The sequence below is a fragment of the Sciurus vulgaris genome (assembly GCF_902686455.1).
Source record: "Sciurus vulgaris genome assembly, contig: HiC_scaffold_587_arrow_ctg1, whole genome shotgun sequence".
NCBI lineage: Eukaryota > Metazoa > Chordata > Mammalia > Rodentia > Sciuridae > Sciurus > Sciurus vulgaris.
In genome coordinates this window covers 1018693-1031047 of record NW_027632436.1, presented here as the reverse complement: position 1 = coordinate 1031047, position 12355 = coordinate 1018693, and positions in this window count along the sequence as shown.

The following is a 12355-nucleotide window of genomic DNA, read 5'->3' as shown; positions in this document are numbered from 1 at the left end:
TTATCAGGGAAGTTAATAAGGAGTTTACAACTGCTCTCAGAGAGCTTGGTGATTGACATCCATTCACATCCATGTAGGTTCACGTAAGAAAATCTGGGGTCTCTGAAGTTCCAGCAGGGCTACAGGGCATGGAGCAGCACAGGGAGAGGCCCAGAACCTAAGAAAGACCTCCATCCAGCCAAATCACAACTTTTCCCAAAACATGTGCTTGGCCTGGGTTTCTGTAGCTCTCCTCAGTGCTGCTCCTCCCACTGGGTATAGAGCACAACATGGGAATGACCCCAACACACTGGAACTAAACATGGAAAAGGAGAACACACACTCAACACCCAGAACTTTCTGCAGGGAGAAGCTGACCACTATGGGAAAGAGTCCAGGAGGACGAGGAGTCACGTCAGAAGGACAGTGGCTCTCATGACCTTGAATCAGAGCCCTAGAAGGACCACAAGAGGGCCTGACAGGAGAACAAAGAGCATTCTCCCAGCGTTTCCCAGGGAGGGCTCTGGGAAGAAGGCAGACTGTGCAGAGGGAGGCTCAGTTGTGGGTGCAGGAAATCTCTACTTCAGGGCTTCTGAACCTCAGCACAGCCAGATCTGGCAGAGCTAGGGAAAGAAACCCTGAAGAAAGCCTGTCAGCAGACTCAGATCTATCTACTAAGTGAAAGGACAGCCTGGGGAGCCATTGTCTCCATGAACCACCAAAAGATGGGCCGTGAAGGGCACCATGGGTTCAGAAGCACTCCTGCCCCACACATGAAGAAAGCAACACAGAACTTCAAACAGGAGCCCAGAATCAATCCCCAACCAGCTGCACTAGGGACAGGCAAGAAAGGAAAGGCTCACTAAACCACAAAGATCAAGGGTGCCCAAGGAACTAGAAGAAGACCCTAACAATATTTTCATAAAGAAGTAATACTAGAGAGAGGGTGGTACTTACCAGCAGGTGACTGAGGACAAACTGCAATGAAGAACAACTGGGTCTTGCATAGGACAGGGAGGATCCTGGGCTCTGCTAGGTGAGGGCACTCACCCACAGACCCAGAGGTTACTGAGAACTGGTGGGTGAGTGGCACAAATGCAGAGCACCCAGAAGATCCTGAGTATTGGTGGTCAAGGAGGCACTAACCAGATGATGAAGAAAGGACTGAGAACAGAAGGTAGGAGGTGATAGGTAATAGTATTCAGGGAAAATGAGCAACTGTGTGCAAGGGGTTCTCACCACAGGACTCAGAAGACCCTAAGCATGTTGGGGAATGTGAGTTTAAGGGAGAAACCAGAGAAGGCCAAGCATCAGAGAAGGTTAGGCTATATATGCTCACACACAGGAGCCAGATGATGCAGAGAAAAGGCAAGTGAACTTGGCATGTGGTCTAGAGGAGAATGAGATCTGCAGGGTGACAGTGCTCACCCAGAGGTGCAGGAGAATACTGAGTACTACTGGATGAGAGGACATAGAGGGGACAAGGTACTGGAAGGTAAGGGGCACTCCATAACATTATTCAGGAAAAAATGTGCACCTGTGTGAGAGGACACACAGATGATATTGAGGAATGTTGTGTGAAGGGAGATTAAGCACAGATCCCGAGAACATTAAGCATTCTCAGGTGAAAGGTGCTCATCCACAGAATCTGAAGTCTGAGCAAGAATTGCCTTAGAGAAGATAGAACAAGACAGATAAAAGACTGAACAGTATTAGGTTAGGGTGCTCATCCAACTGGCCCAGAGAATAAAGATCAAGGAATGTTTAGGGAACTCAGAAAAAATTAGCAAAGACTGAGCACTATTAAGTGATGGACACTCATTCTCAGAAACAAAATAAGACTGAGTAAAAATAGTTTAGGTGAACTTAGCAGCTCAAACAAAGAATACTTAGCCACATCAGGACTGCTAAAATCAACTGAAGGATCCGATGTAATTGAAGCACTGTGGATGAGGGGCATTACCCACACAACCCAGAGCACCCTCAGCAATGATGGGTGAGGGGAGACTTAGGACAGAACCCAGAGAAGCCTGAGCAATGTTCCGTGAGGTGTTCTTTACCACGGGAGTCAGAGGGATATATTTCTTGTTCAATTTAAGCTTTTATAGATGTCTCACCTCTGGGATGATGGGACAATGGTTGCTGGGACTAATGGCACGTTTACTAACTCAGGCTGACTCCTTACTCCCTGGCTAATGAGCAAGATCAAGGCCTCACAGGTGGTATCAAAGGTTAATGACAATAAATCGGACCACCATCAGAGATTGGTTAACAACAGTCCCGCAAACGTGAACAGCTCATGCTTGCCATGTGGTCCTATGGGACTCGCGCCTGCATGAACCCCCCGTGCCTTGCTGACCTTTAAGCTCATTGGTCCCCCCCAGCTTTCACGCTACATAAAAGCTGTGTGATTTCCACAATAAATAAGTTCCTGCTGTGACACGTCTGATTGTCCTCTGCCTGAAGGACTGTGTGAGGGCGGTCAGTCGGCCCTACCTATCCTGGTCTGACCTTGTCGGGGAGTGTCCCCTTCCCTTACCACTGGTTGAGAAGAGTAAGAGGACTTAAGACCCTGAAAAATGGTGAACTTGAGGCCTGTCCTTGGTTGAGGGACAACTGGGTTTGAGATGGCTGAAGAATCCATTCTTGGCAGGCTAGATCCACAGGATAGGTGGAGTGAGAGGCCTGGTTGTATAAGAGCCCAATGTTGCTTGGAAGGAGAGGCTGGTAAATTCTTAGGGTTAGAGGGACCCCAGCTTAGCCCCAGGGTAGCATCTAGTGGAGAAACTGTGCACCATTTTCTCCCTAAGAGGAGGAATAGGGCAAGCAGGTGATGAAGAGGATTGGTGAGAACACAGGGACCACCAGGCAGGCTGGGCATCATACACAACTCCTTCCCTTTCCTGCTGTTCTGGGTGGTGCCTCTGGAGGCCCCACTTGGGGATTAAGGCTGGTGCTGTCTGGTCCTTCAAGTCTCTGAAGAGAGAGTCAGCTATGTGTTTTGCTGGGTGGTAGCCACACTAGAATAAAGAATGTATGGTACCTAAGCGTGGACAAGCTAACCCTAGCATCACTGCATCTGCACAGATGAGGGAGGGAGGCCTCATACTGGTTCTAAAGATGCCTCTCAGTCAGGAGAGGCCCAGGCCTTTTCCTGCTAATGCCTGAGTGTTTGGACCCAGTGTTTACTGGAAACCTGAAAGTTGAGATTCTGGTGGAGTTGGGAAGGTCCAGCCTGGTGCAAAGGGTAGCTGGTGATACATGTTCTACCGGTAATGCTGCTGCAGCCACCTGCACAATCCCCATGACAATCAGGGTGCATCTGTCTTCACATGAGTGACTACCTTCCTCAGCCACTGGAATGCTTGGTGATCCTTGATGGTTTCAGATCAACTTTATCCAAGCTCCCTTGAGTGCAGTCCATTCAGCACTGGTGTCCACCCAGGATCCTGCTCATCTGAAGTGGTGCCACGAGGTCCAGGTTCTCTGAGGGTGCTTATGCTTGAGCCCTGGAACATGGGCCAAGAGGAGAAGTTGGGACTCCCAGAGACTCCTACCTCACCTGGCTTGGCTGCACATCTACAAATAGGACAACCTAACTGCACACCTCCTAGAGGCTGATGGGGTGCTGCTCTAGACCGGTGAGCAATATCTGCACCCTGGACATCAACCATGATGATCACTATGTCTAGTGTCCTGGAAAGCCCAATTGGGTGTCCAATCTCTCCTGGAATCCTTGTGGTTGGAAGGGTGGAAGTTTCACATCAAGACCACAAAGTATGTCATCCACCAGGGGAAGCTGACTCCAACCTTGTAGCTCTGTACTCTGGAGCATGTCTTGGCCTAAGCTCCACCACTGTCAACTGAGGCAGGTGCCTAAATGGTAAGAACCAGTACCCTAGGTGGCAGTGACTTTCTCAGCACTGTCACATAGAACTGTGCTGCGGTCTTTCTATGCAACAGGTGACTCTGGAGTACGCCTCGCTCCTGAGAATACCATGACAGGTATAAGAAAGGACTTCATGAAAAGTGTTGCTGTTGTGGGGGACCTGAAAGAAATAAAACAGCTGTTCATTGAGGCCTGTGGGATGTGCTCCTGTCATTTGAGCACACTCAGGACTCCTGACAACCTGCCTGATGCTTCCTCTTCACTTTCACACCCAAGAAGATGTGCTGCAAGTGTGATCACGGCCAGGTTCCAGAGTGTGACAAATACCAGGGCCAGAGTGTAACCAAGGTCAAGGTTCAGAATGTGACAAGGACCAGGGCCCAGAGTGTGACCAAGGTCAGGACCCAGAATATGACAAGGCACAGTATACAGAGTGTGACCAGGGTCAGTGGCCAGAGTGTAGCCACTGTCAGGGTATAGAGCGTAACAAGGGCCAGGGACATGTGTGTGACCATGGTCAGGTTGTTGAGTTTGACCCAATCCAGAAACAAAGGATGACCAGGCTCAGGCCCCAGAGTATAACCAGGGACCAGACCCAGTGTTTGGCAAGGTCAGGGCCCAGAAGGTGATGAAGGTCAGGGCCTAGTATGTAAACTGCATCCAAGCCCACATTGTAACAAGACCAGGGCATAGAAGGTGAGCAGGGTTAGGGAACAAGGTGTTATCAGGCACATGGTCCAGAGGGTGACTTAGGTCAGGACCCAGAATATGTCTGTATCAAAACCCAGAATATGACAAGAATCAGGGCCCAGAATGTGACCTGGGTCATGGTTGATCCTGTTACCCTGATAATGACATAGATGTGACCAGGTTTAAGGCCCAGTGTGTGATAGTGCAGTACCCTGTTGTAACCAGTCATGGCAGAATTGTCACCAGTCAGGGTCCTGTGCTTGACCAGGTCAGCACCAACTCATGACCAGGTCAGGCTTAAATGTGATGAGGTGAGGGTACAAAATGTGAACAGGTTCAATGCCCAGAGTGTGAGAGGATCAAGGCCCAGTGTGTGAACAGGATAAGGACCTAGAGTGTGACAAAGTGTAGGCCTTGGTGTGATGATGGTCAGGATACAGTGTGACCCAGATCACACTCAGATTGTTAACAGAATGAGGGCCAGTTGTGACTAGTTAGGGCCCATTGTGTGATGAGGTCACCGACCAGTTGTGACCAGAGTCTTGTGCTAGACGGCAGACATGACCAGTTGTGAGCAGAAAGGGACCAACTGTGACCATCACTAGAGCTTCTACCTGCTAACCTCCTTTCCCCACCTTCATCTCTGAGTAGCTTGTCCTTGAGAACAATCTGAATCCCACATTTCCCATTCTATGTGTGGAGTGGACAAAATATCTGTCTGCCCTCTGAGACTCTGTGGAAGAAGGCAGACCTGCACTTTCCATGTTGCAGAGAAGTCACAATATTTGCTGAGCAGCTATGGCCTATCTAGTGCTCAGAGTGGAAACGAGCATTTCCTGGGCCCAACATGCTGCAGGTGGTCCTGGTGCCAGGTGCACATTTCACCCCACATCACACATCCCCTCCTTCATGAAGGCAGGCACTCACCTTCTCAGGTATTTTGGCAATAAACACATCAGCCTGGAAGAAAAGGCAGGAGCAATTGATTACCTGAAGCCAGGCACTATTGACACCTCAGCCCTGGCTGAGAAAGGTTCAGGGACCTAGGCCTCCACTCCATAGCCATCCACCATAGGCATGTACCCCACTGTTTGGAAGCACCAACCTACCAAGCCTTCAAATGGTCTGGCCACCCACCTGCATGCCCATCTGGCAGACAGCCTTCAATGATTCTGAGAGCCTACCAGTCACCATAACAGCAAACTTCTCTCTCCAGGGCAGGAAGCCAAAGCCCTAGCAAGCCCTGCCCTGGACCCTGCTCCTTCCCTGGGCAGCAGATGCATGTTATTCTGGAGACATGTCCACCTAGGTTAGTTAAATGCTCAGGATTGCAGCCATGGTCCTCAGATGCCCTGGGCAACAAGGCAGGGCGCCCACAGGCTCAACTAGCCCTGCCAGCTGGAACAGAGACAGCAAACAGAGCAGTTGCCTCAGTTCTGTATGGGTTCAAGTGGGTGGGTTGTAGAGCAGATGTCTGACCTGCCTGAGGCCCGTTGACTTTCACAGGGCCTGCAGCTCTGTTGGGGGGGCGGGATCCAAGCTCACTGCTGGCTACCACATTTATGGTCACAAGGTGTGGTCAGATGATGAACACTTCTGATGTTCATCTGGATTCCACAGACTGTGAGGATATCTGAGCCATGAACTCAGGACCAAGGTTTCAGAATCTTGGGGATGCCACTCACTTGACCACTACTGGCCAGAACCTAGGTGTTCCTGAACATGGAGGCTGTCAGTGATAACCCCCTGCTCTCCAGGAACTGTTGCCCCATTTGGGGCTCTCAGAATGAATTGCCCAGCATTGCTTTCCTCTGTGTGACCTTGGATGGTTTACACTACTGGGTCCTGCCCAGATTCTCAAGGCTGGTTGGGACCTGAGCTGCATTCTACTTGATGCCAGTGGGCTGGGAGGTAGTGCCTGCCTGGACTGCTGAAGTGTTTTTACTCCTTGCTTGAGGGTCCCCTCTCAACCTCACAATGAGTAGCCAGGAGTTTGGCCCTGGGTATATCACCTCACCAAATGCTCCATAGATCCAAACCCTGCCCTAAGCCATGCAGCTGGCAGAGTTGGGTGGTCTAGTGGAACCCAACTACTCAGCTCTCACAACATAGCTGGCAGGGCTATTTTTCCTTGCCAGTTGGGGGCAGAAGATGAGTCCAGAAACACATGGCCTCCACAACTAGAGGGAAAAGAGGAGTGAGGCACAGCCTTTCCTGGGATGCTGAGACAAAGGGCCCTAGAAGGATTTCACTTTCCACAAGTAATGTGTGACCTGACCAGATCCTGGATCTGTCAATTAAATCAATATTTCAGGTGCAGAGTGTGAAAAATTTGTCTTTCTTCCCAACTACCAGGATTCCCCATAGGAGTAATGGCCCCATTTCATGGGAAAGCAAACAGAGGGCATGGGAAACATGACCAGCCCAGCCACTACCTGAGTTAGGACTGCCCTGCACTCAGGGGACTTAATCCTCCAGTCTCTGAACAGACTTCCTATGTGTTGTGGGCTCATGCCTGCTTTTTGTGGGGATAATCACCACACTTTTGGAACCAGTTGCAATAGGAACACTGGTGACCTCAGAACCCAACTCAGCCTGACAAGTGCTTATGGACCAGTCAAGACTTCTGGAAGCAGCATGGAGTGCCCATCTAATGGAAACTTGACCATGGCCCCAGCTAATCTCAGTGATGATGGGATGGTCAGACCTGCTCCCAGCACTACACTATCTTGCTGAGTCCTTCCAGTATCCCAGGAGGAGGGCTAACCCACTGCCATCTCAGACAGAGAGTAGCACCACCTTCTCATGTTTGTGGGCCAAGGTAAAGGCAGGGGTCTGCCAGGAGGACCAGCACACTCCTCTAAGGGAGTCAGTATGAGAGATGGACTCGTCAGAGTGATCAGCCCACAAGTTCTGCTTGTTGTCTGTGTGACTTAGCTTCACCCAGGTCTCCTGCACAGTACAGCAGCAGCTCACAGTTGTGCAAACAGAAAACTGGCCAGAGACTTCCTGGTTATGATCCTGGGTACTGCAGTACATCACCTGGCAACACAAGGGGATTGGAAATGGGTGGAAGCTAAGATTTTAGATGAGGGAGGAGGTTATCATGGGGCCCAGGGCCCTGTTGTCATTCCAGGTTCTTAGCAGATGAAGAAAGTGGTCAGTGGTCAGAGACAGACCAGTTAGCTGCTGACCATACAAATAGGTCCTTACCACACCTGTGTCCTCAGGTTCCGAGGACAGAAGTTCACAACAGCCATATGTACCCAGGCCTCATTTTCCCTACATTGACTTGGTCCCAAACTTTCTCCTATGCATAACCACACTTCCACACTGTGCTGCTGGGTCTGCTCAGAGAAACTCTGGTGTGACAGGAACCCTCCTGCTTTTGTCTCTTGCCACACCCCTATCTGCACTGCAGAACCATGCCCTAAGCCACAGTGGCACAGAGCCTCCCAGTGCCCCATTTAGAGCACGTGTCAACCCTTGTTCTGCATGCTTCAGGTCCTGGTTCTTTGGTCATGATGTGTAGGTGGGTTTCCAGATCCAAGGTTCCTGTTTCTACCCAGCTCTGTCACTTATTTGCTTTGTGACCTCAGGTTGGTTATTGAAATTCCCTGGACCTCAATGGCCTTATGTGTAAATATGGTCAGCATTGAGTACCCTGACTTTGATCTGCAGCCTTCTGTCCTGTGCATTGGTAATAGAGGCTGCAGCCTCAGAATCCACACATTACAAACTTGGTCACTGAGTGTGGTCCTCACCCCTGTGAACTTCCCAGTGCCACATGAGCAGGCTCCTGCTGTCCTTGAGCATGGCATGAGCACAGAAATGGGCAGGTTTCCCAGGACTGCCACAGTGAGGGCAGGGAGTTTCCAGCTGTCCTCTGCGGGCACAGGTAGGCAGGCTTTGCTGGGTACCAGTCTCACCAGCCACTGCCATCAGGACAGTGGAATTCTGTGGAGAGTCTTTGTTTTATGTCAGGCTCAGAGCTTCCTTGTCTGCCCTGAGTTGTCCTGTGCACATAGGGATCATGTCATTACCATTACTGCCCATGGCAACCAGAGGACAAGTGGCACCAACACTGGGTGCTGAGGGCCTGACTCTGCAGGACTCAGACTCCTGAAATTGAGGAACAAAACACACAGCACACACCACATGTGCACACACACCCTTACACAACACAACAACACAACTCAGCACAGCAGAACTGCAGGCACACAACCTCCTTAAATATCACTGAACCCATGCAACACAGACAGCACTGATCATGCTGTGCTTACACATCACACAACAACCACAACATGAAACAGCACATACCACATGCACACACAGTGTCATATGCATCACACAACACAAACAATGCAACACACAGCACACACCACATGTAACATACATTCTTCACTTCAAAAACACACAGGAAGCAACACAGCACACACCACATGTAAACAACCTCCTTTTACATCACATAACATAAAAAATGCAACACGCACAAAGCATCTGTACACAAAACTTCTTGCATATCATGCAGCACCATCTCAAAACACACAGCTACCTTCATGCACACACACTTCCTTACACATCACAAAATGTATTCACAGGACAACATTGTAATCTCAACCTGCATACACACCTCCTTACACTTCACACACAAGCACTCAACACACTAAAACCTCACACAAGGACACACTTATAAACAAATGACACATAACATGCACAGCACCCACGTGTCTGCACACACAGAAAACACACCACATGCACACCCATTTGCACACTTCACAAACATCATGTTCAACACTTCACTACACACCCAAAATGTTTTTTGAATTTACTAAAGATATTCTTGGCTAATTCATGGTCAGTTTTGAAAAAGTTGTGTGCCATGTGTCCTGTGTCCTTCACTGTAAACCGGGTTCCTTTGGTGTGTGGAAGCCCTGAGGGGTCTTGGGCCCTGGACAAAGGACTTGGATTCCCTGGGTCTGGCCTCCTGCCCTGCTGAGACCCTCCCTGACAGTGGCCTCAAATTATACACTGAGGGCCCAGGGCTCACCCAGTTAATACCACTCAGCCCAGGCCACACCTGTGTGCCCACAGTACAGAAGTCACACACATGGCTCAGCGTCCATGTGCCCAAGAGCTGTGCACTCCCTCCAACCGTCATTAACATGGCCTGACAATCTTCTGACAAGTTCAGGGAATTTCTGTCCAATGACTGAGGCCTAAGTCCTTCCAGTTTTCACTTGGGCTGGAATACAGCTGTGGCCTCCCACAAGACAGCAGTCTCCAAATTAAATGCCTCCCCTGTGAGGTTGGTGGCAGATTCACTGTCTTCTTAGGAAGACCAAACTACATTTCAATTTGGTGTCCCATTTTATGTTATTTTCCTCTTTTCCTGATGCAGAAACACAGAGCACAGTCAGTAGAAACCCAGATGCAGGCTCCTGTACTGGGTCCATGACAGAATATGGCCAGGTTGGTGGGAAGAGAACCCTCTGCTGGAGTCACTGGATACAGCACTCAGGGACTAACTCAGGGTTATTGGCCCAGGAAGAGGAACAGTGAAGATGATCCCTGCAGTTACAAAGCTCAGTCTTGTGTTCTGAAATTCTGACACTCAGAGACAGGGTTGATTCCATAACTCCACCTGATAAGATGAATGACTCTTATGACTCTGGTCTCAAAGTCCAAACCTAGTCATTCTTTGTGGCACAGGGACCACACTCCTCAGTGTTCCTTGCATTTGATTCTCATCTTGAGTCCATTTGGAGCCTCTTTTTCCATTCCACAGAGGATAATTTTTAAACTGTTTTCTGAAAGGGTGATTAGGTATTTGTTTGTGACTGTGGCACTGTCTGCAAGAAGAGAAGAGGGAGGCAGAGCAACAGGGTTATTTTACAAAATTGCAGACTGATTACAAGAAGCCTGGAGAGAGAATGTTCAAGACTTTGAATATGGGTACATTCAAGGAGCTACCAATCCACTAGAGATCATCAACACCAGGTTCTGAGGGGAAACCACATGCTGCCACACCCAGCACACCAACACCATGAATGGAGCCATCAGACTGACCCACCATCCCTATCTCATCTTCATGATCTACAAGTTTTCTTTCATGGAGTGTTCACACCCCAAGGGGCTCCTCATACCAGGCATGGACTGTGCTCTCTGTGTCTTGCTTTTCTGAATAAATCTCTGCCCAAGACTCTGTTGACATGTCCTGAAATCCCTCTCTGCAGCATGTCAAGGAGCTGTGGGGCTGGGTTGAAGCTCTTTCTAACTTCTGTGGATCTCCTGGGACCCAATCTGGTGATGACAGGATTTCATTTCAGAAGCACATAGCCTGCTGCTGGGGTGCTTACAGTGTGGTGACCCTGACCCTGGAGCCACATACCCTGGTGTTCCTCCTGAGACATGTGCCAGGCTAGAAAGAAAACTGCTCTGCAGCACCTCATTCCCAAGATCTGTTAGAGTTGAGACCTCAGCTCCCTCACCATACCTGCCCTGCCAGGAACCACAGCTGCCCAGAACCCACCTGAACTGACTGTAGGGAACTTCAGAGCAATTCAACCCAAATGTCCATGGCTAGTTCCATTTTTCCTTTTGTGCTTCTGTGTTTGGAGAGTTTGACTGGTACACAACTTTTTGGTTTTGCAAACTTAAGATACAATTGTTTTGTCTGAAGGGAGGTTTTTGGCTCTCATGCTCTCTGCTCCCTCACTGTAAGCTCTGGTTATCCAAGCTCCTTAGGGGACTATCTCCCAATCCACAAGTTAACACACCTGCACCCTTGAATGGAAATATGCTTTCCTAATTAAGCTGCCTCTCCAAAACCAGAGAAAGAAAGGAAGAAAATTCACATCAGAGTGGGCACCAAAGCCTTCAATGAAGGCTTCACAGAGGATTCTAACGTTGAGACTTGTGACCAAGTGGCCTCAGCTTCTTTCAACTGGTCACAGCATAACTGGCATCTGACTGTCCCTTCACATATTTGGCACATATGTTAACATGTTGCTGTATCTCATGGGTTGTATTCTAATGTAAAAGGATCTCTGACAAATGGGTTAATTTAGAATTGTTAGAAAAAATGAAGGTGTCCTCAAAATGGTAACACATGTTTTGTTTTTGTTGGCTTTAGGCTGAACTGACTGCCAGTCTGGAGTCTGCATGAGTCAGCACCCTGAGCATCTCCTGCAGTCAGAGGGATGTCTGGCTCCCCTTCTGGTATCCCTACCCTGCTCCAGACATGGTGACTAAGCCAGGCATCTAGCAGGCCTTCTAGGGACAAGGGGCCTCATCCTGGGACTGCCTACAGCTCAGTGCTGTCACTTCCCCAGGAACCCCAAGGGTGGCATAGGTCACAATTTGGCTGTGGTACTTCTGAGGGACCTAAATAATCCTACCAGCCTTGGTCCCTGTGCAACAGCACTGGGCCTACACTGTTACCCCTGCTCTGGCATCAAGAAGTCCAAATCCTACCCAAATTCTCCACATTCTTGATTCCCCATCCCAAAGGACACACAGTTTGCTTTGTCATACTCATCTGGAGGGTCCCAGGCCACCTTCCATTCAATTACCTAATCAGGAATGTTGGTAGACTTGAGCTAAAAGGAACTTCATTCTCTCTGGATTTCACTGTCTGTCACACCTGGACCTGTGAACAACCAGGTACCAGTTCGTCTAGTACACCGTCCAATTCTGTAGGGCAGGAGGTGGCATCTGCCTTGCTTCTGGGCTAAGCATTGCTTCACACTGCCTGATAGGCCTCCCTGCGCATAGAAGTTGGCCAGCATGGAAGTG